The sequence below is a fragment of the Electrophorus electricus genome, chromosome 2 (genome assembly GCF_013358815.1).
Source record: "Electrophorus electricus isolate fEleEle1 chromosome 2, fEleEle1.pri, whole genome shotgun sequence".
Taxonomy (NCBI): Eukaryota; Metazoa; Chordata; class Actinopteri; order Gymnotiformes; family Gymnotidae; genus Electrophorus; species Electrophorus electricus.
This window is the reverse complement of record NC_049536.1, coordinates 31,848,276-31,857,499: the sequence shown is the minus strand read 5'-3', so window position 1 is coordinate 31,857,499 and position 9,224 is coordinate 31,848,276.

The following is a 9,224-nucleotide window of genomic DNA, read 5'->3' as shown; positions in this document are numbered from 1 at the left end:
TGAGGGAACATTACTTCTCTCTTGATCTCCCCACAATCCAGTCATAACAACGCAGCCAAAAGATTACATTTTTCATTTTAAATTTCAAACGAAATTTTGATTATGAAAATTAACTACAGTTACAGTTAAAGAAGTGGTATAGCATAATTGAATATATACAAAGTGTAAGGGTAATTTATTGTACCTAATTGCTAAATGTAACGTTGAGCGGTAAGGAGGCGGACGCATGTGCGGAGAAGAGCGATATTTTATGGGGCAAATCCAAAATCTGAGTCGTTAAGGCAGTTCAGGACCATAGAGCCGACACGGAGAGTACGTGGATACATGACTAACAAATAAAAGTACACGAAGGCAAACGGGAAAGCAGGCTGTAACTAAGGCTAGGAAAACACTCGGAGCTAAATAAGACAGGCTATCAACAATGAAGCCTTTGGAACACAGATTCAAGAAACAACCACAACGAAACACATTCACAAACTCAAATGAACAGCAAAAGCACAGGGCTCAAGACATGGTTTAAATACATGAACTTAACTAGGGACAAGTGTGGAAAATCAAACGAGGGGCGGAGAAAACGAAACTATGGCATGGAGCTAAAAAACACACGACAGGGAAAACACGGAACCCGAAACCCGGGAGGGACTGATCGTGACGCTAAAAGAGTGATGCTAATTGAAATGTTCTTATTGTATAATCTTTGAATGATTATTGTGCAGAGTGTGTGGTTATCAATGGCCAGGTTATTAGATTTGTCCTATTAAAGCACAATTCATTACTCTTCACAGTGGGAGTCCCAAGGGAGAAGAACATTTTGACAGAGAGACTGAGGGAGAGAGATAGAGAGAGAGTTTTATAATGGTATACTGGTTTGATGTGCTGTGATGAAGAATGCAGGTGACAGTGATATGATGTCACAGCCAGTCTATCAGACAAAATTGCAACTACAGGGTCATAGGTCAAGCAGCCTTGTAGGCTACTTTGTTATTTGATTTACTGGCCATATGTTACACACATTCATAGTATCTCATGGTATCAAATATCAACACACACACACACACACACACACACACACACACACACAAAGATATATATATATATATATATAGAGAGAGAGAGAGAGAGAGAGAGAGAGAGAGAGAGAGAGAGAGAGAGAGAGAGAGAGATTGTAGTGAAGTGAACAAGGTTTCTAGAGAAATAGGAGCATTTCAGGCAGATATCTTTCATTAACTATGCAATCATATACATGTGCAGGCATACAACTTGTATACAAACACATACATGTTGTGTGTGTCTTAAGATCAGCATTATTAGCATGGCAAATTTTATCTGACAATAACTGATAGATCCACGTGGCTTCATCCAACAACCACCAGTAAAAGATACTTCCTTAATTCTATGAACTGGTCATTTCGCAAGGACATAAGATCAAGCATAATTGGAAAATGAACTTAGCTTTAATGAATGAGGTGAACCAAAGAAAACTGTCAGTGAAAAGAAAACTACAGAAAACATTTTAAAAGCAAATTAGTAAAATAAATAACAAAATGGAAAATACTTCTGTAACTGATAGCTATTCTAAGAATATGGTTCATGTAAGAGTCATGAGCACAAAAATATTTACTTTGATGTGAAGTAATTTACCATAAATGAGAATGCCGTTCCTATAATCTGACTTCAGCACTATTCAGTATAACTCCAACTACCACAGAGACTAACTAATTCAAACCCAGATCAGAGGATATGCAAAAGCCCAAAAAAGAATGAAAAAGCCATTTATAAGATCAGGCCTAAGATCAGGTTCTGTGAAAGAGATAAGATGAAAAAACAGTACTTATTCAGTACTTATTTGGTACTTATTTATTTAACACACCACACAAGCTCATGCAATCTCAAATCAGCACCATGGAGAGCACAGAGGGGTAAAGTGAATCTGTTACTCAAATTATTATTTCTCCTGGAATCTCAAAGAGTATGTGATAGATCTGTCGCTTTTACAAATTTAACACACATGTAGGCCTACCTAAGCAGTATCACAGAAGCATCATTTAGAATTTCAGTGGCAGCTCACAAGAAAGCTTGCATGATAGAATATGCATATTTCAAATCACTAGAACATCACAAATAATAATACTTGCTTGCAGCCTTTCAGTGGGACAAATTAAATAATATGCAAATATGAATACAGTGGCTTTTAGAAATATATAGGAAGCTTTAATATTTTATTTAATATTTTCAGGTCTTGTCTGAGAGCACATAATTTAAACATGAATATGTACAGTGTCTACCTAAGCTGCAAAATGCTACAAAATTGTGCATGGGGAGAATATGTTCATGTATATGTTTTAGTGTGTGTGTGTGTGTGTGTGTGTGTGTGTGTGTGTGTGTGTGTGTGTGTGTGTGGGTTGGAGGACTCCCTGTGTGCTGCAGGCCTCTGTGGGTGGCAAAGACTGCACAGTTGCTGTGAGCTCTGTGACCTCGTAGAGGGCAAAAGGTGAAAGGCTTATTAGAGAGCTGTTTAGTGACTGTTTTAAACAGAACAGTAATCTCACAGACCCCCTCCCCCCACCTGCTTTAATGCAGACACCTGGTCCAAACTTACATTTAGAGAAAGGCACTTAAAGAGGGGATAGATACCGAGAGACAGAGAGAGAGAGAGAGAGAGAGAGAGAGAGAGAGAGAGAGCAAGAGGAAAGAAAGTCTAGAAGAGCACATGAGGATTCCCAGGGTGTAAGTGTCGCTGCTCTTCTCTTCAGGCCAGCAGTCCTGTCTAGACGACTTGCTCTTTGTCCTCCTGTGATATGGTTTTTCTCATCTCTCCCGGTCCATCTCCACCCTAGTCTCCCGCTCCCTCTCTGCCCCACTGAGTGCAGACAAAGAGGAGGCTTCTCCACTTCCTAAACAAGTCAAGGTCTCGCCATGCAGTGTCACACACACGGCAGGGGTGCCCTCTGATCAGCCACGCACGGCAGAAGACACACACAGACACACACACACACACACACACACACACACACACACACACACACACACACACAGACAGACACACACATACACACACATACACACACACACACATGCACACACACACAATGCAAACCCAAACTCAAACAAGTGCAGACTGACACGATATAATATACTGATATGATATAAGCACAAATCCAAAATAGAAATGCATCTGTTTCCAGTATACATTAATCATCTCTGAAAGCAATAGTTTGTGAAACTTTTTTAGCATTCACTGATGTATCTTTAGCAAGCAGTGTTAATGAGATTGTAAAATTAGGACTGTTCCTAAATATGTTTGTTTGTGATTATGTTGAAGCAGTGAACAATTAGCCAGTTCGTTGGTCAGGGACCATCTCATTATCTTATTAGCAATTCGTCAACATGCAAAGTCAAATTCATTGTCAAAAATACCATGTGTTTTTAAGTGAGCAGCACATTGAGCAGCCAATGGGGACTTCCACATTCTCCAGTAGAGTTACCATGACAGCCTTTACAGTTCAAGGTACTAAAAAGAATGTCGTTTGTGTGTGCATATTTGAGTTTGTGTTGGTGTGTGTGTGTGTGTGTGTGTGTGTGTGTGTGTGTGTGTGTGTGCGTGTTAGAAGAGTGAGCATTTATCTTGAACATCCTGTTAAGCGTGAGGTGCTCAGCAGGAAAAGCAGACTAACGAGCCCCCTGAATCATATCGTAATATGAAGGCACTTCAGAGGGTAGCAACACAGACTGCCTGCCTAGAACCATCATGATCGGTCCATTCAAACTGCTGCATGCCTGTGGAGCTCACGTTCCAGTGTTACGGTTGAAATCTATAGATATAGAAATCACAGTAGCACAAGGGGCTCAGGGCTCCTTACACAGAGCCTGATAAATTGGTATAGACTATTTGACCCAATGCATCACTGAGCTGAACGATTTGAAAATTTAGAGGTTAGTACCTTCATTTCTACATAGTTCAAAAAAGGTCAAACAAGAGAAAATGTTCTCCTGGGTACAAAGGACAGAAGCATGACAAGGCAAAAAAAAAAAATAGCATATCTTACTGCGAAACACTGCTAAAGCAAATACATCTTAGACATCACCAGCTCATCCATCACTGCAGCAGAGCCTTTTAAATTCGCAGGGACTGCCATATTTCACACACCCAGCAGGGATGCCAGCACCAGCTCCATCACAAGAAATCAGGCACCTTATGCAGACAAGATGCAACCACGCAGTTTCAGCAGCAGCAGCACCGAAGGTGTAGAGTGTGTGAAGGGAACAGTGTGTGAGGGGCAGCTGTAGAATGTATTATAACACATATGTGCGGCAGATGTTCAGTGCCTGTGATCTGTGATCTTGGCAAGCTTAAGTCCTACACTGTAGCATCTAATATATTAAAATGGCTCCGGTCTGCACTCTCTACGTCATCACACTGCTCTCAACACACAAATGTGAGGAGAAATAACCCATTGTAAGATATGCTATATGATACTTTAAGATGAGATAATATTTCTGTGTAATTCTGCTACTAAAGAACTGAAAATAATCCTCTGCAGCAACTCCACCGTGTGAATGGCTGTGAAGGAAAAAGCAGTCCAGCTAGTGATGGATAGTCTTTTTTCCTTCAACCAGCCATGGTGCTGTTAATTAAAGTTGGCAATACAATTGCTAATTAAATAAATATTGATTCCATAAACCCACTGATAAGTCCAGACAGACCTATCATAGGAATAATTGTACATGCCACCTTTTTGTGAGTTATAGAGCATAATTGAATATAATTGTATACACCATATTTTTTCTTGCTGAATTAGCAAAAAGCATGTCTCTCTCTCTCTCCTCTCTCTCTCTCTCTCTCTCTCTCTCTCTCTCTCTCTCTCTGTGTGTGTGTGTGTGTGTGTGTGTGTGAATGAAAGGGGGAGAGAGAGAGAGAGAGAGAGAGAGAGCGAGAGAGAGAGAGAAAGAGAGATTTACATCCACTCTGATAACAACATCCCAGCAAAACAAAATGACTCACATTCAAATACAAAGCAAATATCTCTCTTTCTCTCTCTCCCTCACACAAATACACACTCACACATTTATTTATACTCTATTTTAATATCCCATTAAAGTAGTATGTACTGTGTGTGTCCTGTCCTATGTGGTCAGTGAGCTTGGTTAGCTCATGTATAGGCCTGGGTGACCCTGACCTCTGGACAGGTGGCTGTATCACCATTAAAAACTAGCTATTTGACCCCACTTGCACACTTTAAAACCAAAAGCTCCCAGGCACCTGCACAGCAACAATGCAGAATGCAACCAACCTTCCTCCAGCTCAATATGGCCAAAACATGATACCAACACAGTCAGCACATGGATGCACACTTACAAGCTCAAACTTAGAAAAGACCTCCACAAAGCCAGACATGGACACAGGCAAGAGACACTAAACCATTCTTCAATGTAGCTTTAAAGACTCCCTGTTTTTCTTCTCCAAGTTTAACTGGACCACTTGAGTTTTAAGGACCTCTTGACAAATGACATTGTACATAGCATAACCTTTGATGAAGCCTGGATACTACATGTAGGGCTCCTCCTTCTGCACTACAATGCAGTGCCTCTATCAGGTGTTCGCTTAGACAACAGCTTCATTTAATGTTTTAAAAAATCTGATCTGATGGAACTATTTAGAGGGAACAGTGCACACACACACACACACACACACACACACACACATACACACACACACGTGCAGCCTGCTCGCTTACACACTCAGCACATAACATTGTACGCACACACACAGAAACTGACTGCCACAGAAACACAACACATTAATGACACCTCTCCACAATGAGCAGTACACCTGCAGCCACGCCCTTCATCCGGATGGAGAAGACAGGGAGGTCTGATAGGCTTGATGGGTGAACATGTGATGAGTCGGTAGTGCTTTGACTGATGGAAACCAACCAGGCAGTGAAACTATGCTTTAAAGTGCCTGCAACCATTCTTCCACATCATCCCTACACCCTCCCACTGAGCAAGATTAATGATGAGCACTGGGATTCCAGTACTGACTGAGCTGCTCCAACAGGGGTCTCCTGTAGGAGTGCCATTGTGAGTAGCTGTTAGCATTTGTGTGTGTGTGTGTGTGTGTGTGTGTGTGTGTGTGTGTGTGTGTGTGTGTGTGTGTGAGTGTGTGTGCGCACGCATGTGTATGTGTTGGGCCCTGCAACGGACATAGGCGGCCTGACTAAGCGCAATCAGGCGGAGGGATGGTGAATCATAAAAATGCACAGTGCCATGGATAAGTTCAGGTGTACAGGGTAGGGAGGGACTGTTGAGGAGTGTCAAAGAGGACACATCGCAGCTGAAACCATATGAGAACAGTACATGGGACTGACTACCCCTGTTATAGTGAATCCAGGAAAAACATGTGAGGCCAGACAACTAACTGACAAAATATGATAAAACAAGTGTAAATATTTTAAGTTGGAAAACAAATCTGGTTACTGTTGTTCTGATCCCTCATTACATGCCTGCTAATTTTATTTTAAAAACCCTTTATTTTTTATTTTGTTTTACTCTATATTTTGTGAGAAATGCAGCACTGAAAAATCCCATGGTAACAGCTAAACAAAATAATAAATTATAGTAAATATGAAAATGTATATTTCACAACACAAAAAAAAATCTTCCTTTTTTAACAGGATTGCTTTCAAAAGGATTGTTATACTAAGTTTGTACATTGTCTGATTCTTGTGTACTCTGGCTGTGATATAAAATTATTTGTTCTGTTTATATCTGATTTAACATGGGATTTTACATGGGATTTCCCCCTTTGTTCTCTGAAAGCCTGCCAATTCAGTGTGTGTGTTGTGAGAGGCCTACCTGTAAGCTTATGCTTGGAGAAATATAACAGGTTGTATACAGCTGCAAAAGCAGACAGTGACGTCAACAGAGGAACACTCGAACACACACAGTGCTTGATTTACTCTGGGTATGTGTGTGTGTGTGGATCGGATCCCATGAGAACATTGCTGCCTTGGTGGTTCACGGTTTTCACCATTGTAAATTGTACTTTTAGTGCCTCTTTAAATCAGAAACAGAGCTTAGCATTGACCTGGGGCCATGTGTGTGTGTTTGCAAGATGCATAGCAACCAGACGACAGTATCACGTTTTAAAAAAATGAAGAAACAACATATTTAAAGTCTATTATGTTTAGGTTTCTGCACAGATCATCTTATTCTCGAAAGAATAAGTAGGCTATTTTGTTTTTTCAAGATCAATAGTGAAAGAGAGAGAGAGAGAGAGAGAGAGAGAAAGAGAGAGCAAGAGAGAGAGCGAGAGAGAGTGTGTGTGTGTGTGTGTGTGTGTGTGTGTGTGTGTGTGTGTGTGTGTGTGTGTGTGTTATAACTTGCAGAGCAGCGCTTTCTGGTGGTGATAAAGTATACTTCCACCCATGAGATCTACATTAAGCTGAAACACAATAATGTTGTTTGTTGATAATGATAATAGCCTCACACCTCGGTGGTATGAAGCAGATTCACTTTTCACATTTATGTTGCAAATTAATTTCCTACTGACCAGTTGTGAGCCAGCACCTGCTGCATTATAGGGCCTCCTTAAATCTGCCAGCTCCAGAGCAGCCTTGAGTCACCTAAATGACAGCTCCTTCACTTTTGTAGGCTGTGCTGTCAGATATGCGTTACACTCTGGAGATAATAAGTGCTCTATTGTTGCCTTCATGCTTCCCTACACTACAGCATATAGAGCCGGCATAATAGCCGCCCCACACGGTGGAATTCAGCTGTATCTATAATTGTAAACAAGCTCATGCAACGTCTGCTCTCAGCATGTCCGTTTTCGTTCCGCTGCACTTGACGTGCTACGCAGCTAAGGTGCACTCTCTCTGAGAGGTCTCTATTGTAAGGGAAGGTGTCAGAGGAAGCGCAAGAGCCTCTGCAAACACAGCTTAACACGCCATTCTTTCAATCAGCACGTGTTTACGGAGAGGCACCCCTGGTGTTCCCAATCAGACCTCAGAATGAACATTTTAACAGAAGCTTTTCATGGTAAAGAGCTTGTGAGAACCATCAAATTAAAAAAGAAATGTGGTTCAAAAATATGTGATATGATTATGTAGCTTTTTCTGTGGAAAAATACCTGCAGGACCGTATTTAGGAATATTCACAAAGTTAGTTTACTGACCTAGCATGAATAAAGCTATTGTGTTACGCAGTGTAAATAAGTAGGAGGCTTAATCTTTGCTTCTGTATTGATGTGTAATTTCAGAAGTTCCAGACATCATGCCACCATCTTAAATGTAAGCTGTATGTCATTCAGAATTTTTCCCCCACAAAGGACTTTCCCACTATAAAAGCTTTTTTTGGTCTTACTGTTACACTCAGATGTAATGTCATTTCATCTTCATTACACCAGTGGAAGCATATGGTCTAAACCACTGTGGTGTTCTGTCTGTCGGTCACTTCTCTACTCTCTGGGCTATCGAGCAGCAGGTCTTATGACATGCTCTGTTGTTTAGGCTTAATCTAATTCCTACACCTCAGTTGTGTGTCATCGAATGCTTCCATGGAGAACGTCGACGTGATGCTGTGATATTGATCATTGAGCTGTTTAGGCTCTGAGCAGAGGCCATCATGCTTCTATCACTGCACTGCAAAATAATGTGGATGGTGAAAATAGGTTTTAATTTGTAGTGTAAGTGGTTTGGCCAGCTTGCTTCTGTATGCCACAAGGATCAGTTCCGTTAAACAGTAACGAGCTCAAGGGTATTCCATCACTTACTCTCATCACATAGGACAAACAAGTGCAGATGTTCTAAAGAATGATACATTCTCATACCACCACTGTTTGAATGCACTGTAAACATCCATGCTAGCTAGGCATTTGTGCTCTCCCACTGGGTTTTAAACAAGTGTTGAATGAATTTTGAACCACATTACTGGCTGTTTCCATAAATGCTAGGTGTACAGTTGGTGGAGTCAGAACTCTGGAGACGGGGCTCCCCCTCTGAGCTGATCTCCACGTCTGCACACTTCTGACAGAGCTACTGTTTTCTCTGGAGCTGCCTGCAGGAATACATGGATGAGGATGACAAAGTGTGTAAATATACTCTTGAACCAAAACACATGATGTCTCATGTAAATGTCAGGCTGGCATTGTACGAAATTCCCAGCCACATTTGTTTGCCATTTTATTTCTACAAAAAATAATGAGTTGAACTGTTGTCCAATTC